Below are 17,948 nucleotides of genomic sequence, written 5' to 3'. Positions count from 1 at the left end.
AAAGAAGAGCAGAGATGAAATGTAAGGAACTGACAACCCCTCCCATTCCCCATCATCCTGCTCTGCTTGGGAGGGAGGAAGTGAAAGAGATAGGAGGAAAATTCAGCCTGGGATGATGGGAGGCGATTGAGAAGGTGGTTTACAATTTAGTCATATTTCTCATTAGCCTATTCTATTTAATTCTCTATATCTTAAACTAATTTCCCCTAAATCGAGCCCTGTTTTGCCCATGATGGTAATTGGTAAATGATTTGCCTGTCCTTGTCTTGGTCCAATATCAACCTATGAGCTTTTCCTCATAATTTCCCCCTGTCCTATGAGAAGGGGGTGATAGAGCAGCTTGGTGAGCACCCAGCAGCCAGCCAAAGTTAACACACCACAAAATGAATATTTCAGCTCATTTAAGAGGGACAAATGACCTGCTTCTGCCTGGGTTATAGATAAAAACTTTTATCTCTATTGCACAAGTTTCCATTCATTCAGAAGTGGGATGAACTACTATAGATTCACAGAACACTAGTTATATGCTTCTGTTATTGTAGATTATGTATTTATTTGTGTAAAACTTCTAACCATTTTCAGGTGAATCAATGTTTTTTCCTTCTATCACAAATAATAGTCATAATACCAAGAAACATGAAGATTATAAATGAAAAATCTTTCTGTTTATACATGAAGTCATTGACTTCTTGCAAAATTTGAAATGAAAAATTTGAGGTGACTCTAGTAGAATTGTTTACAGATAGGTCTTTTATTTGTTTTTATATGTTTGTTTGGGTTTTTTTGTTTGGTTTTTTTTGTGGGGTTTTGTTGTTGGTTTTGTTTTGTTGTTGTTGTCGTTTGTTTTTGCTTTTTTTTTTTTTAAATTCTATAAAGAAATATTTGACATTTTGAAACGTTTGCCCTGGAAAGGCAAAATCTCAAAGTGGAATTTTTCCATGAGTTTCGAGGAAGAACATGGATGCAGAATCTTTATTTTGGACATAAAATTAAGAGGTTTCATGCCTTCCCACTTGGAAGCTCGCACTATATGTATCCTTATTCTTTTCAGAAGAGGACTTAATAAGTGAAAGGACTTCCTTCTTCACTTTTGCAATGCTTTTTCAGGGAAACAGATTAGTTTCAAAACAGGTACCTTTGCTGAAGAAATTCTTAGCTTTAAACTTTTTACACATACAAGAATTTATAATTTTTTTACAAATAAGGATTTTTAAGTTTTATGTTGACTTATCATTCTGCATAATTCTACTTGAGAACTGACAAAACTAATTTCTAGGTTCTTTTGTTGGTGGAATGTAGGAACTTCAGGTTTTATCCTTGTATGTGTGATTCACGTGGGCCTCTACAGAGTACCTTGCTGCTTCACAGACAAGTCCCTACCTTCACAACCCTGCTTTTTCACAGCTGGGCCTGGGCAGTGTATGAAGGATGAATGGGACAGGAGGGTGGCACAGACCTTCAAGGAAATTCAGAGATGGTGATGAAGATGTAAGAGGTAACAAATTCCTTCTGTCAAAAATACTTGTGTCACAGAAGAACATGTCTTACTATTCCTCTGAAACTGAACTAAAGCCCACTGAGATGTCACCTCAAAATGATGGGAAGGTCCTTTTTCTCTGTCACAATAGCTCTGAAGAAGCTATTGAATTTTTCTTTTTGTTTTTTGTAAATAATAAGCCAAATTGCAGAAGGACCATAAAATTTCATGTTGCTCCTTCCAAAAGTGTTAGCATGTAATGCCAGTAGATTTGGTTTATTTAATTTTGTGATTAAAGTTTCTATTGATTCCCCTGAAGCACAGAATATATCAATATCTTTGGTTTCAAAGGATCATTCAGTAGTACAGAAATAGAGGACTCAACATAGAAGTTGGTGCTTTATTTTGAATTTATCAAACTCCACAGAGAAGCCCCTGAGCGTGCTGTCAGCAATCCCCTTCAATTGTGGAACTCAGCCTCTGTTGTCAAACTAAGTCATTTCAGTGCCTCCTAGTTCACATGCTGGTTCTTCTTAACTGGAAAAAAGTCTTGGTTGGGAGTCAGCAGGAATTAATATTATTATATGTAGAAAGCTTTTAAGCCATCAAGTGTATTCCATCAGAATTTAGTGCAAATCATGTATGTTTATCCTTTCTGTGCCACTGCAGTGTGGCAGCTTAACCACTGTCTCTGTTGCTGCTTGGTCATCTGCATCCAGGACACTTGGGAACATGGAGACTTAGGGAGCTGTTTCAATCCACCTAAGGGGAATGGCTGGTAAGAAGCAGATCCTGTGGAGGTGGGGCAATGCTTTTTTGATGCCAAGGTCCTCTTTTTCATCATAAGACACAGCTGCCCAGCACAGCAGGGTCAGACAGCAGTTCTATCCCTAGAGGGGTCTGTGGGCTATCAAGTGCCCCAAAGCACCCCCAGACTCTTTCTGGGAACTCTCCATCAGAAGACTACACATGTCTTATAGTGCTACATCAGAAACACAGAATTTGCTCCCTGAGGAGGGATCTGCGTGCTCCCATGCCATCTTGAATGTGTGTAATCTGACAAACTCTTGGTTTGGTGGGGCACCCCCACAATGGATCAGGACTGTGATCAGTACTGCAGTGAAATAGAAGCAATCAAGAAGGTTTTGTTTAGGGATCTATGAGTAGTAATATCTTTCCTCTCCACTATCTATTCTTTTTCTTTCTTTCTCTTTCTTTTCCTTGAGTATTTTCTTTTTGATATTTTTATACTTATATTGAAAATAACTAAGATGATCACATAATTTTTTGGGCTGAATTTAAATAGTTTTAAAATAAATTTACCTCATGTATACATTGGTCATTTAGTGTCATTTCACTCTAATTCACCACAAGGGATTTATTAACAGAAATCTGTTACCCTGCTTCAGTGAGGGTTGTAACAGCAGGCTAAAGCATATTTCCTGGGAGAGGACAAGAGAGATCCTTTCATTGGAGCCTGTGAGGAGAGGTGGGAAGAATTATAATCTCCCTAGGTTCAGTGTGGATGATAAAACCAAAGCCCTGTCCACAGGCAGACACATTTGTGACTTCTGTGATCTCTAGAAGGACATAAACCTGCTGGAATGGGTGCGGGGGGGGGGCACAAAAATTATCAGAAGCATAGGACCTCGCCTATCAAGACAGGCTGAGACAGTTGGGGATTTTCAGCCTGGAGAAGAGGAGAGTCTGGAGACACCTTATTTCTGCCTTTCAATATGTAGAGGAGCTCATTAAAAAAAAAAAAAAAAAAGTAAAAAAAAAAAGTGGAGAAGGGCTTGTAGGTATAGGACAAGTTGTAAAAGTTCTAAAGCAAAAGAGGACAGCTTTAGTTTAGACATAGGGAAGAAGTTCTTTGCCGTGAGGTTGGGGAGGCACTGGAACGGGTTGGCCAGAGAAGCTGTGGATGCCCTTTTCCTGGAATATTCAGTGTCACTGTGGATGGAGCATTGAGCAATGTGTGAGTGTGAAAGGTGTCCCTGTCCATGGAAGGAGGGAAGTGGTGGTGTTGGAACTAAATGATCTTTAAAAGTCCCTTCCAAACCAAATTATTCTATAAACCCATAAATATGTTCAATTCACTTATGGTTACAGAACTTCAAACAAAGCCACTCATCCAACTTACACACATGTTTTTTCCTCAGGGTTTTTGTAGAGTAGCACATTTCAACAACAAACATATTGGCAGCCTTGCATGGGGAAATCATTACAGCCCACTCACCCCTGAGTGCATGTGCATAATTCCTGGTGTGTCATGAGGAAAGAAGACCATATAGGATTGGTGAATTAATAAATGACATAGGTAGAAAATGTTTTAACAGAAAATACAGCCCAAATCCCCTAGAGTACTTGAAATCTTTTTTGAGTAAACAGAGAAAGAGCCAAAGAAGGAATTGAATTCACAGAAGGAAACTCCAGATAAAAATGGAACAGAATTCACCTGAATTCATGTGTTAGTTTATTAGTGTGGGGTTTTTTCAGGCAGGAAGGATGTTGTCTAATAGCCTCTTTGACAAGCACCTCTGTGATCAGCTCCTGTTTCCACTTTAGAGAGAGTCTCCACATCTAAGTGGTTTGTAAAGGGTTAATCAATTATTAATAAGGTCTGAATACATAATAGGCACCAGGGGCTATGCTGCAGCTGGATGTAAACATGCCAATATAAGGTGCTCATGTTAGGGAGGGACAAAAGCAACCTGTTGACCCATTGGACTGCTTACACCCTGAAACAGCTATGGAATTGTTAGCAAACCTTGGAATGTGTTTTGTAACTAGATCCTTAGTAGAACATGAAATCCTTTTTTCTTTCATTTTTGTTCATCGATTTATTTTAAGCATTAAAATGGTAGCTCATTATAAGACAAGTTTGCAAAACTGAAAGTGCAAAAACAACCAACAGAGGGAATACAGAGGGAATACTGTGTGTTTGCAGGAGGAGTCGAGCAACTGCGCCGCGTCCCGCGCTGGGAGAGCTGACAGCATGTGAAGGCTTCTCCTCAGTAAAAGAAACATGCCAAAAGAATTCAACAAACACAGATGAGCTTCATTTTTGCTACAAGGGTGGCCATTCCTTTTGACCCTACGAGCCATGTGCCCAAATCTTTCTGTGGCTGAGAGCCATGAGGCGCACACCTTGGAGACCCGAAAGGAAAGGGACCTCCAGGAGAGTTTCAGAGGCAGGAAACACTAAGTGCTCCCCAGGGCCCTGCTGTCACAGCTGAGCCAGGGTGGTCTGCAGTGACTGCTCTGCTCACTTCCCCAGTGCCCCCCCTCTGTGGCAATTCCAGCCTCCTTGCCTGTGAGTGCCAGGGCTCTGCCTCACACAGCAGTGGAGCTCCCTCACAGACCTGCCCGTGCCATTGCCCTGCTTCTCCCAGGCTGGACCACAGTAGGGGAGCCACATTCCCGATGTTTGAGCCACTGCTATTCTACAAGAACAAAAACAGATAGTAAGTTGGACAAAAGGAAAACTCTGATTGCTTTGCTGACCTTAGCTGTTATCTCATGCAGTCTTTGTCAGTTTGTCCCATCTATCTGTTTCTTACTGTGTGTAGATTAAATGGCCTCTTGGGCAGGAATTCTGCTTTCACAATGTGGTCATTGCAATTCCTAAGCAAATGGATAAAAAACTAACACACATCCTTGTACGTAAACAAATCTATCAAGCAGCGACATCCACCCAACTGACTAGTACCCCATTCCTCTTGTCTTGGAAAAAATTAAACTCCTTAGGAGTTTTTCCTGAGATGTTTTGGAACTATTCCTCTTGTGGCTCTTAAAATGGGTTTGTTCCATTCTCAGTTCATGTTCAAACCATCACCAACTGGTTAATATTATTATTATTATTATTATTATTATTATTATTATTATTATTATTATTATGGTCTTAAACCAGCATGTTTTAGTGCACAAATGGACAGTCTCTTTTTAAGCACAGGTAGAATCTTTCCATCCTGCCAGGCTTAGTTTCAGATATCTTAACCCTACATAAACCTCACCGCTCTTCACTGGAACACCACAGAAAGCCCTAACAAGCAGTCAGGGAAACATTTGTTCTTCCTTTCCACTTCCAGAATGTCTGATCGTTCATAAACGTTTCCTGGCTGATTTTGCCTTACACATGAACGGTGTTTTGATGGGTTTTTTCCCCTTCTCTTTTTTCCCCCCTTTTTTACAAGCATCATTGCATTTTGTCAGCAAGCAACTTAGGCCAATCCCACAAATAGTTTCGTTTATAGCTTATGAAATTAAATGATGTAAGGGACCGCTCCAAGCAGGGTCAACTTAAACAGACAGCCAAGTCTGTAACCTCAAGGGACTTGGACTGGGTTGAGGGAAAGCACCAAGCAGTGTGGGCTCCCAAAGATTGCTGCCAGGTGGACTACAGATGTTCGGATTCAGTCCACTTGCACAGTGTTCACCTTGGGAGATGCTAACTTGCTCCTATGCACTCAGAAAATTAGCATGTTTATACACAATCACCCTGCAAAGGCCCCTCTCTGTCTGTGCTTTCTGAAACCCTGAGCTTTATAGGTAGAGTGGAATGGCTGCGTAGGAAGCCACAGCACTGCCTGTATCAGCCCTGAGTTTGAATTCGTTTAGTCAGCTATCTCAGAACAAACCCACAGCGTCCCTTGCTATAGATGGAAGCTGCACATGCAGCTGTGGTCACTGTCTTGCAGCTGTTAAATGAAGAAATACCATGTGAACACTTGGTCTGGTTTCAAAAGACCTAAAAACACTGGCCAAGAAAAATGGTACATCACGGTGCTGCTTGGCTATTTGCCAAGACAAAGAAACTTGTAGATTTCTAGGGACAAGAGGCCATGTGAAAGGAATTTTCCTCCTTTCAAAGGCACATCAAAATATACCAGAGGGGTTATTTATTTATTTATTTAGTGTGTGCTCTTGGCACAGGTTTGATTGATCATGAATGCAGTATCAGCATTAAACTCACATTACTTAAAGACCAACCCAGAAAACAAAGCAAATTGGACTGTAGGTCTGAGGTGCAACACAGAAGAGAAAGGCAGAATTATTCACACAAAGAATAAAAAGTAGATGGATAAGAGTCCCTAAAAACCAATTAAAGATAAAAGTTTATAGGGAGGAAAGGCTTATTCTGTGGTGAGAGCTCAAGAGAAAAAGCTATTGGAGCAATTTTTTTTTATTATTTTTTTTCTGACTCAGGCATGGGTATGTCCACAGGAGAAAATGGTGTGCTGTGGAGCAAAGGTTGGTTCTCCGTCCACAATATACCTCAAATCCCCAGTGTGTCAATATAGACACAACACTCTGCTAATGGCAAATATTAATCTGGAGATGGGCTTTCCTCACTGCCTGAACTAATGCATATGATCCCCCAAGGAGCTGCACCCCGATGTCCTTTCACTAGCTGCAAAGGAGCGAGAATTCCAGTGCCTCATTTGTGTCAGGAACTATCAGGAAACTGTCTTTAGAGTCAATTGAAAAATTCATTAGAAATGCAGAAAAAAATAATAAGCCTTCTCATTGCTTTTGTTTGGCTGCTAACCAGAAGGAGAGAGTGGGACGTTTAAAAAGCCAGGCACAGGGATATAGGACACCCAAAAAGAGATCAGGTCCTTTGGGGACAATTGCTTTTTCTTTATTCTAAAGCATCTTCTGTAGTTAGCTGCACAAAATGTCTGCCTTGGGCCAGCTCCTGGGCTTGTTTATATACTGGAGACTGGAGCCAAACTCTCCTGACAGGAAATGAGTGAGACTGCAAAGAGAGTCTTTTGACAATACAATAGAAACTCATAAGTTCTGGTAACCATGCTATTTTATTGGTTTATTTTTTTAATATTGATACTATATTAAAGGTCAAAGGTACATTAGATGTTAGGAGAAATAAATATGCTGGTGAACAGATAAATCCATGGAACTCCCAGTAATTAACAAGGTCCATATGTATAGTTTGTTCATGAGAGAATAAACTTTTTTCCTCCAATCTGAATGGACAAATCCTTTTTTTGCTAAATCCATATGCAGGGTTTATGAGCTAAACCTCACTGCCCTTTCTCAAGGGAAACTCCCACTGAGCTTAGGGGGAGTTTCCTCTGAGTAAGAGTTTGGCCTGTTACTTTGGCCGCCTTTCCATTGCCCCTGAGAATTCCCTTCTTTTTAAGGCACCCTAAAATTCAGTGCTGACTCGATACTGACCTCACTTTCGTGAGCAGAGGACATGCTGTCAGACCCTTTTGCCTGGTTCTCGGAAACAATATTTCCATTTCTAGTAGATTTTCCTGCTCGCATTCCTCTGCATGTACAAACCCAATGGAGGAAGTCGAGCTTCCTGTGGGCGTTAGTCCTAAATAGCATCTGAGGGCTGGAAGAAGTGGTTTTATTACAGACTTAGTCCCAAGCTCTAGAAATCAAGGGATTACAGTTCATTTGAAATAGAGAACTTGAGAAAGACATTTGTCCTGCTTGCAGTATGAGCCAGATAGCTCGTGCCAAGAATGTCCCACAGATTTTTGGTACAAGAAAGAGGTTCAAGTGAAAGTTGTCGGAGCACATGGTTACCTGCATTGCATCTCATATGAAATATGCTTAGGAATCAGGACATTACTATGAAGGCAAAATGCCACTGTGAACTGAGGCAAAATTGAAGGAAGCTGAATGTTTCACGCAGTGATCCCTCTCCCAAACATATTTGCATTATCTCTTTACTCCTGCAATCCTCTTTGGCTGCATTGTTACTCTTTTCAAAGTGTTCCTCTCAGATGCTGAAGGACCAGGACCAGCTGGTAGTCTCACTTGCTCCCCAGGATTCCCCAGAGCACAACTGAGCAGAGCTGGTAGCCCAGCCTTCAGCTGCTGGCCCTTCTGAGCCCCCTAACTGTGACTCTGGACTTGTCTTGGAGAAACTGATCAACAACTGAATTTATAAAAGGAATTTGAAGATCAAAATCAATATGGCACCAAATATTCTAGCAAAGATTTTTAAATTATGTCATTATCCCTGATTCTCAGGGGCAGTTAAAGATTTCTTAAAATACCCTTCAGAGGTATCCTGTTCTGTGAAGAAAAAGGTAAGCCCATATGTTTTGGGTTATGTGATTTTTTCACCTAAGGAACAAGTCATGGCCCTTACCAGAAGCATCATAAGGGCCCATGCTGAGGCTGAGTGTTAATTGCCCCCTTTGCCCCTTCCCTGTGAGCAGCTTCATCAGCAAGGCCACTGGGATGGCAGTTGTCAGCGCCTGGGAGGGAAACAAGGGAGTGAGCAATGACTCCCATGTTAAGAAGTTTCTTTGAAGGTCTGCCAGCCCAGGATCTTTCACATAACGTTTGTTTCCAAAAAAAAAAAAAAAAAAAAAAAAATCCAAAGGTAATAAATTACAGAGAATACAAGGTATTTTATGCTTTGTGGTGTGATGATCAAAAGATGTTATCATTCTGTTTCACATGTTTGCAGACAGTTAGTTGTTACTCTCAGTAAGTTACAGGCAGTGTTTTTTTTTTTCCCTTGAATGCTGAAACTTCATCTTGTTAAAGGGGTGGTTTGCAGGCGAATGTAAAAAGGAAAGGAAAAAGAAAAGGAGTCCTTTCTGATGCCTCTTTCTGGCTTGTCCAGGATCATCCTCAGATCCTCCAATATGAATACTGGCATTGAGAGCAACACTGGGAAATAGAAAGAGGCAAAAATACCAGTTGCCTTTCTAATTAGTATTTACAGCATCCACTCAAGAAATTTGGAGAGAATATCCCAAGGACTTAGGGTGACACAGCTCTGAGTTCTCCAGAAAGCAGCAAATATTTGTAAAGTGTTTGTACAATCCATTACTGTATAACCAGGGCAGTCCTCTTCCTAGACCGACATCCTGTAGACACTTTGGCTTGTGAGTCATCATTAAAGAGGCCAAACCCTTTTCCTTAATCTGAAAACATCAGAAATTTTCAATCGACAGGATCCTTTTTTTCTGGTCTTTATGTTGTCTCTATTTCCAGGTTCCATATGGTGTCTAAAATGAAAATGTCATGAGAGGCAAGTCTGGTAGTACAGCTGAGATGGCAAAGAGTGAAGGTAAATCCCAAGAAAAAGGCCAGCCACATCTCAGACTGATGCCTAATCTTGATTAGATTTTTAGTATTTATTTTAAAAATTTCCACTTTGCATCTCAGGAAATAATTCTTGCTTTTCTTTTTTTAAATGGAAAAGCCATTGGATAAAATGAATCTTAAAACAACAAAATAGCAACAACAGCAATAAAAAAGATGCATTGGTAATACAATATCAAACAATTAATCCATTGGCATACCTTCATAATGGCTTCTTTATGCAAACTTTATAATCTTTGGACTGTTTCCTGATTCTGTTATTTCCAGTACCTTTATTTCAATAAAAGCATCTATAAACCTTTTAAACAATTCTAAAGATTGGTCCTTATTCTCATGATTTAGATTGTGCAGTTATATAGACAGCTTGCATCAACTGCTAATGGATGGTATGAATGGAGCATCTTCCTCTTCAAGATACCCTGTTTGTAAGCCCTGTGTAAACACTTACTCTTTATCCTACACTTCAATGCCTCTTTTTATTTCCTGCAGAAACTCTCTTTTTATGCTTTTTGGACAGATGAAGAACAAAACACAGAATTGGGTAAATTGCTTTAAATAAATGTGAACTGACCAGATCCATTACCAAGATCTCGAATAAAAAAATAATTTGAATCCTTTCACATGTTTACATAAAGGAGTTTGCATTTTACTTTCTCATTGAATCAAGTCTTGTGATGAGTAATCTGTTAGTGTACCTATCTGGTCACAACCCAGCAATACTGCAACATTTCAGGAGGTTTTGTGGTAGCAGGATTTCTATTAGTTTCCACTCCATATGTTCTAAATTTGCAGAAATATTTTGGACATCCAGATCTTGAGATATGGACGGAGGTAATCTAAACTATGGGCAAAATTGGCTGGTAAATCTCACACTATGGCTAGAGTCCCATCTCTAGGTCTGAGGCTTGTTTGTCATCCAACCAGAAGAGTGATAATATCATCCTAAATATACTTCAACTTCTATCTCAGCAATTTCAGTACCATAATATTTGTATAATAGCAAAATTTACATTGCTTTCTTGTCTTCTCTAAGTCTTCAAAGCATTTGTGGGATTTATTATTATCATTATTCTGCTTCGGTATTTTATCTGTCTCCCCATCTTTCTTTGTTTTGCTGAGAATGAAAAAGTGAATCAGATGCAATAAGTTTTGTTTTTGCCTTCAAAACTTATGAGATCTGCAATCACACTCACCTTTTTCAGAAGAGAACATTGCAATATTTGGCCATATGTTAAGAGGATTCTGTGACTTGCTGAACTTTAACAGAAATGTCAGCTTCCCTAATCAAAGTATGTGTCAGAGTTGCTCTTTCAAATGCTGGAGATACCATCTCAAACACTTCATTTATGGTGTCAGAATTGTTAAAAGGATTTGCTTAAGTTTGCTAAGGCTATTAAGAATCATAACCTTAATGTTGTGTTGTTGGTATTGTCTATTTATCTCAGTAACTTTATCTCTTAGAAAAGTATCTAGATGACAAAGATATTTTATCTAAGGGTCTTTAACCTGTTGTGTTGCATGTAAACTGCAGAGAAAGCTTGCAATAAAGTATATTAAAAGATGTGGTTTCTCGTACCCTTTACATAGGCATTAGTCTGATATTGCTGAATTCTGTCGCTGTGAATGGAACTACTCTGTGAATACTGCAAAAAAAAATATTGGGAAGATATCAGAGTGGACACTTCATAGCTTTTTTCTCCTAAGAAGTGAACACTGGAGCTACACCAGGGTATCTTTGCCTGATGTTGTTTAGCTCTCCTGGCCAGTCCCTGGCAGTAGGAGGCTAGCAGCAGACAGTCCATTTTGCATGGATAAAATGCTCTGAGCTGTGCTCAGAATATAAGCTCAAGAGGTTTTAAAATGGTGAATTTAAGGGCATGATGGTGTTTCCCCCTGAGTCTTTTCAATTTTTATTGAAATCAGTATGTGTGAAAGCTGCTCAGATCCTTAACAATTTCCTTTTGAATTTATGAGTTTGCATAATAAAAGCAGTTTTACATATATCTTCCTTTTAATTCACATGGGAAAGATATTCACTAAACACTTTATTTCTGTTTTTTCTCATGGGAGAGAGAGCTGCTGTACTCATCTGTACTTATGTTTTTGTTAACTCTTTTAAAAAATGCAAGCTGAACATAGATTTCGCACCTTTCACTCATGAAGAAATCCAAATGAAGCATGGGTGCATTTAAACCAACCACAGCACATAAATTGGATTTTAAGATTTTAATGGAAATGCAACCCTGTCCTTTGACAGAGAGTTTTCCCACTCATGAAAAAAAAAAAAAAATAAAGCTACAGTTTACTGGGAGCAGTTTTAAACAGAAGCATTTTCAGTCAAATCTTCACTTGTTAAAGAAGTAGGCAGGTGTCATTAAAAAAAAACATAAAGAAAATGTAAAATGTTTGCATACCTTGTTTTCTACACTGCTTTTCCTTTTACATGTTTGGACTGTGGATTAAAACATTTATGGAAACAAAACAAAAATAAGTTTCTGTAACAGTGATTATGTCCAGGGTTTTGAACAAACTGTTAACAGTTGTCAATGTTTTGCAATGGGCCAAGCCACATCAAAAGGCTATTTTTGAAATAACATTTTAGGTCTTTCATTATTAGGCCCACTTGGCCTATAACCTGGTCAGGCTGCTGATGGAGGCAATGACCCTGGTCTGTCCATAGGAGACCAAAGATCCTCCAGGGTGTTTCTACGCAGCAGTCACTGAGGTGCGTATAAGCATGGGTGAGCCAGCTCCAGGAAGATTACTATCCACAATATTTACTCAGCAGACTGCAATATTAGCCAGCACATCCAGTTTAAGGACTCTTTGGGCACTGCAGCAGAGGTTGTGGTGGCATTAGGCTGGGTAAGTACCTGACTGGATGTGCTCCTGAGTAATCTGCTCCTGACCTTCAAAGGTGCCTTCCCACTTTAGCTAAGTCTGTGATGCTGCATTATGTCTGCTCTCCCTTCCCTGGCTCTTTGAATATTTAACTGCTTCACCTAATTTCACTAAGAATAGTAATCCAATATAACCATGTAATACTTCCATTTACCCTTCACAGGGCAATTCCCCCTTGTCTCCATTCTTTACTGCCCTTGGCTTGCAGCAAGGAGCCCTAACAGACCTGTTTTCTCCCCCTGCCTCCCTTGAGGGTGGCACCTCTCCACCTTGCCCTGGTGATGTGCTGAGTAAAAGCCATTTCCCAGTCTGCCATGATGCCCATGCCAAACACGGGGCTGGGGCAAATGGGAAACAGCTGGAGATGGCCAACATTAGGCTGCTGCTGCTCTTTCACAATCCTTTTCCAGATAGTGTGAAGAGGAATAAATTGAGACCTGGATGAATACTCAATAGGAGGAAGGTAGAAGATAGCCTCCTTCTCTCAGCAGCTTTTGCCTGGCCCTCATTTCAATTGCTGAATCCATTTAAAGTTTATCTTTGTCCTGTGGTACCCGTAAGCAAGGCTGGCAATCCCCCCAGTCCCACAGCCGCACTTTCCTGCTCCTTTTCTTGGATGTGAGCCTTTCCTGTTAAAAGGATTCCATTTAATACCCTGCAAATTATCTGGGGTGGTGCAGAGCAATTTATTTTGTAAGCCTTATGCTGTGGATTGAAATTGCTTTTCCTCATCTCGGTGCATGGCAGCGGGGAGAGCAGTCCCCTCCCTGTGCCTGGGGCTGCATCCCAGTACTGAGCCACTGCTGCCACAGGCTCTGTCAGCACCTAAACCTGCTCCTGCCGCCTTCCAGCAGGCAGGAAGCTGCAAAACCAAGCAGATTTTACACACATAAGCAGGCTTTTGAAGAGGCTCAATTCTTGAATGAAAACAAGGCTTTGACTTGCTTTACACCATTTGAGGGAGAGAAAGGTTAGACCTGTTTCTTCTTACTCTTCTTACTCTTACTCACCCCAAAGATGCCCAGGTTGCAGTCCCAGACATGGGGCGAGTAATTAGGGGTCCTGGCACCGACCATAGGTGTTTGCACAGACAAAATGAAGGCAGAACAAAATCCACACAGGGTGATAGTGGTGTTTTATCCTTCATCCTGACTGTTTCAGAAATCAGAAAATACCAGCTTTGGAGGAAAGGAATCCCCAAACTTCCTGTTTTTCCTAAAGCAAAGCTGTGTCAGAGTCATCTCAAATTAGAAAGAGGATACAAAAGAGCCGACTCATTTGTTTGATATAGTTTAGCAAAGAACACCATTGCAAAGTGCACAACTCCACATTTTCTTCATTAGCTAAATTCTTGCCAACATACAAAGAAAAGGAAGTTTAAAACTATATGAAAGAACTCTGTTACCATTCTCTCTCCTGACTGCTTCCCTGCCAGTATTTATATTTTTATGAACAACCTGATGTCCCAGCCACCCCATAGCATGAATGTAATTCAGACAGACATTGAGAACCATCCAGCAGAATGCATTTTCACATTATTTAGCAGCATTTAGAAGACAATTTGGTATGGATATGAATAAAAGAGCATCTTATAATACTTATAATACTTAAAATAAACTTGTTGTGACAGAAAACTTCATGCTTTATGGTTTAGGTCAATCTTTAATTTCTTGGGATTAAAGTGAACCTTTCAAAAGGATAGATTATGCTTCCACTTCCACGTCTTTCCCTGGAGTATCTTCTGCTGTTTTATGAAGATCTGCTCTTAGTCACTGCCGGAGGGAAGGCATTTCATTTGATGTCTTTGATTCCATAAGGTGGTGCCTACTTCTTATTTATATTCAAAAATAGGCCAGAGAGGTTAAGAATGGAAGAAATAAAGTAACATAAGTCTTACTTTAGTAATGGAAGATCAAGGCTTGGAGACTTTGTGGCCTTTTTCAAGGGCATTCAAAGAATTTGTGGCAGACCTCTTCATTGTCTTATCCACAAGAACAACTTTATTCTTGACCAGTATTTTTCCTTTGACTGAACAGCATTCTTGATTTAATTCTTATTCAGTAAGAAAATCAGAATAAAGGATGCCTTATCTTTAGATTTCCAGAGTTAATCAAGTTTTATTTACAACTGGGATGCAGTAAAGTTGGCTCATTGTTACCGATATTTTTTCCAGAACATGACTAACCATTCAAGGACTTGTTTAAAAATACAAAAGTGGTGGAATCTGAGATTTGTGTAATGGGCACAAGAGGTACAGAGTGCTGAGGAATACAAATATGTTCGTGACTAATTCATTAGAGAAACTCCTCATGGAAGATGTCGTTGATCATGATTTCCCTGTAGTGCTGTGAAAATTAGTACTGCCTGGCTAATATCTACCCTGTAAATAAAAAGAACTCAAGAGAAATATCAGCCTTGGCCTTGCTTTTAAGAATGTGTAAATTTAGGGGGTCTGAATAGCATAACTTGCTTTGATCCTAGGTTTTCTCAGTGTTTCTGATTTTCATGCCTAATCTGAACATAATTCCACATTATCTGGGACAAGAGTGTCTGCCTGCAGAACCATCATAGAAGGGAAGTAAATTCCATGCTACTCATTTTATTTAGATGGGCACATTATCAAACTAATTATTTTTTTTCTTTTTTAAAGTAATATTTTTAATTTTCTTTCCGCTGGCTGTCATAGCATTTAAAATTATCTCACGTCTCAATTTTCTCAGCCTGCAAAACGTAGTCAACAGCTAATCTGGGAAGTCCTGCATCTACAACTCTTTCATAACGTGACATGATAGTACAATCCTAGTTGTACCTACTCAGAATGGGAAATTTTTTTTTATATTAAGACCCAAGAGTAAAAATGAGCCCAGAAGAAAGAATGAAAGAAGACATCTGTCTCCTTCCTTTCAATCAGAATAGTTTTAAAGGTGAAGCTATGTTGCAACAACGGAGCTACATAATGAATGATTAATTGAAGGAGTGATAAATAGTTTTAGATGGTTAATTTTAGTTTATAATAAAGGATATAAATTTGTATTTGAAAACAGGAAAAAAAATTGCTGCATCATCTCTGGATTCCACAGCTCTCTTCACTTAGATATCCATGGTTTCAGCATGGGAAAAGGGCTATTCAAACTTACCACCACACAAAACCAGATAGAGTTTGATAGAAGGAAAAACTCCAAGCTGAGTTAGTTTGCAGTCCTTCCAGTGTTTGAGAAAGGACGATCAGTGAGCATCCACTGTGCGTAATCTGCATGTTTGTCAGTGAAAAAAGCCAAGGAAGTACATTTACAATCCATAAATATGCATTGCACTGGACTTGATGTTTCAGAAACAAATTAAATTCCCTTGCTGTTGCACAGAGTGGCTGCAGGCTGCTGTGCAGGTGCCATTTACTCTGCCTTACACACTCAGGGGTTACTGAAGGGTCTGTCTGGTTTGGTTGTTCTGCCACTGTTTTACCGGGGTTAAGGGCTTGCTGGTATTTTCCAAATTATATACAGGCTTTCTACTCAGAGATAATGAAATACCTGAAAAGTGATAGATGCAACAGCTTTTAGCTGCATATATCCTGAACTGTGGGTCAAACACATGGGTCTGCTAGAAGCTTATCCCTTCTTTCCGCTTTAAACCTTACTGTAGAATGACTTGAAGAATTCTGGGGCAAAATAAACAAATCAGACTGACAGAGTGGGAGAAAAGCAGCTTAAGAGAAGCCTGTCAGCACAACCTGCTCCCTTTTCTAACCTGGCAGCAATTCCCTCTGGGTTCCTACCGTTCTCCTATGCATTTCCCTTCCAACCCTCATTTCCCTATGGAGCTCCCTCAGCCCATCGGATTTTGAACATCTGCTGGCACTGAACTCCTGCAACTCTCAATCTGTTTCCCCTTGGCTTCCTTCTTCCTTCCAGTTAATCTTCCTTATTTTTGTCTTGGTGAGACTTCCCTCCTTCTTCTCTCTGTCTTCCTGCTGCTATCACCAATTTAATCCCATCACACTCTGGGTGACACCAGACTGACTCTCCCTGCTGACTGCCCACCCCCCGAGGCAGCTGCTTCTGCCTGCTAACAGGCTACCACCCAAGGGCCAGTCTTACTCTCCTTCAGGCTCCCAGCACCCACAGCCTTCCCCTATGGTTCTTCTTGTACTCTTTTGACCCAAGATAAGCTGGAACAAGCTTGAAAGTGGTGTGAAACCAACACAGCAGAAAACAGTCACTGGTTCACTGCAGTTCAGTGAGTTAAACTGACAGTCTGACACAGGATGCTGCTGGAGGAGAAGGAGGAGGAAGAGGTTTGGTTTTCTTGCCCTCTATACCTGTAGTCCATAGTGGCAGGATCATATCATAGAGAAACCAGTGGGTGTACAGATGAGAGGGGAGGTAGGTAAAGTGAGAAAAATAAATGGATTTGAGGGAGCCAGTGAGCCTACATTATGTTAAGATTGACCAAATCTGTTCCACCACATGGGATATATTCCATAGGCTGGGAAATACTGTGATCTTGTACACACAGGGCAAACACATTGCCTCCAAGCATGCCTTCCCACGGGAGAGTGAGGTTGTTCCTACTTATTCCCACAGTTATGTTAAATCGGGCTGAATATAAGCCCAGGAGCATTATAGCAATCAAGGCCTTTGTCTGGAGGAATGAAGAGAGGTTCCCCCACTTTCATCTGAAGGTTGTTGAGAATAATCTTGTGCTTTGTCTCATCAAAAAGGCACATAAACATAAATATCCATGTTAATCACATTATAATTCAGCCCTAAAGCAGAATAAGCTGAGACAGAGGCTAAGTGATATGCGTCTACAAAGGGAACAGTCTGAGATCAGCTCATCTCTCCACTATTTGTCAAGAACAAGCATTTTAACTCCTTAGTTGGGAGAAATTCTATTAAATTCCACAAGGACTTTAATATGGCAGAAGCATAAAACTCAAGTTTGACTTCAAGCTCTTCCAATAATTTTCACTGAGCAGCCTCAGATAAGCAATTTAGTTCTCTTAATGTAGAACAATAATGGACACCGGTACTCTGACAAGCACATCATTCTTATTGCAGCACAAACTGGAAACCTAGTGTTTGGAAAGAAAAAGCATGGCCAATAAAAATTGAAATGGAGAAATAGGGGACTGATTTTAGAAAAACATATACAGAGTGGTATAAGAGGGCCTCGGGGAAGTCAAATTTACATCTGTCCTTGTATAGGACAACAGACATAGGAAATGTATAGGGCAACAGACACTTTTCAGGTCTGTTGCCCTATACATTTCCTGCCCAGAAGCACAAGTTTTAGGTAGAAAAGTAACATCTTTTCTTCCTATTTCTTCAGGTTTTGAAATACTGAAATTAGACTGAGCTATTCCTTTTTCATGCAGTGTAAATTAGAAGAATCCAACCCTATTAGATATCTGACCTGAAAAAAACCTGCACATTTCCAATGAAGCACTTGCCTTATACTCTTTATA

Source organism: Onychostruthus taczanowskii, unplaced genomic scaffold, assembly GCF_017590055.1.
Source record: "Onychostruthus taczanowskii isolate IOZ18803 unplaced genomic scaffold, ASM1759005v1 scaffold3, whole genome shotgun sequence".
NCBI lineage: Eukaryota > Metazoa > Chordata > Aves > Passeriformes > Passeridae > Onychostruthus > Onychostruthus taczanowskii.
The sequence above is the reverse complement of the archived record's forward strand: the minus strand, read 5'-3'. Positions refer to the sequence as shown.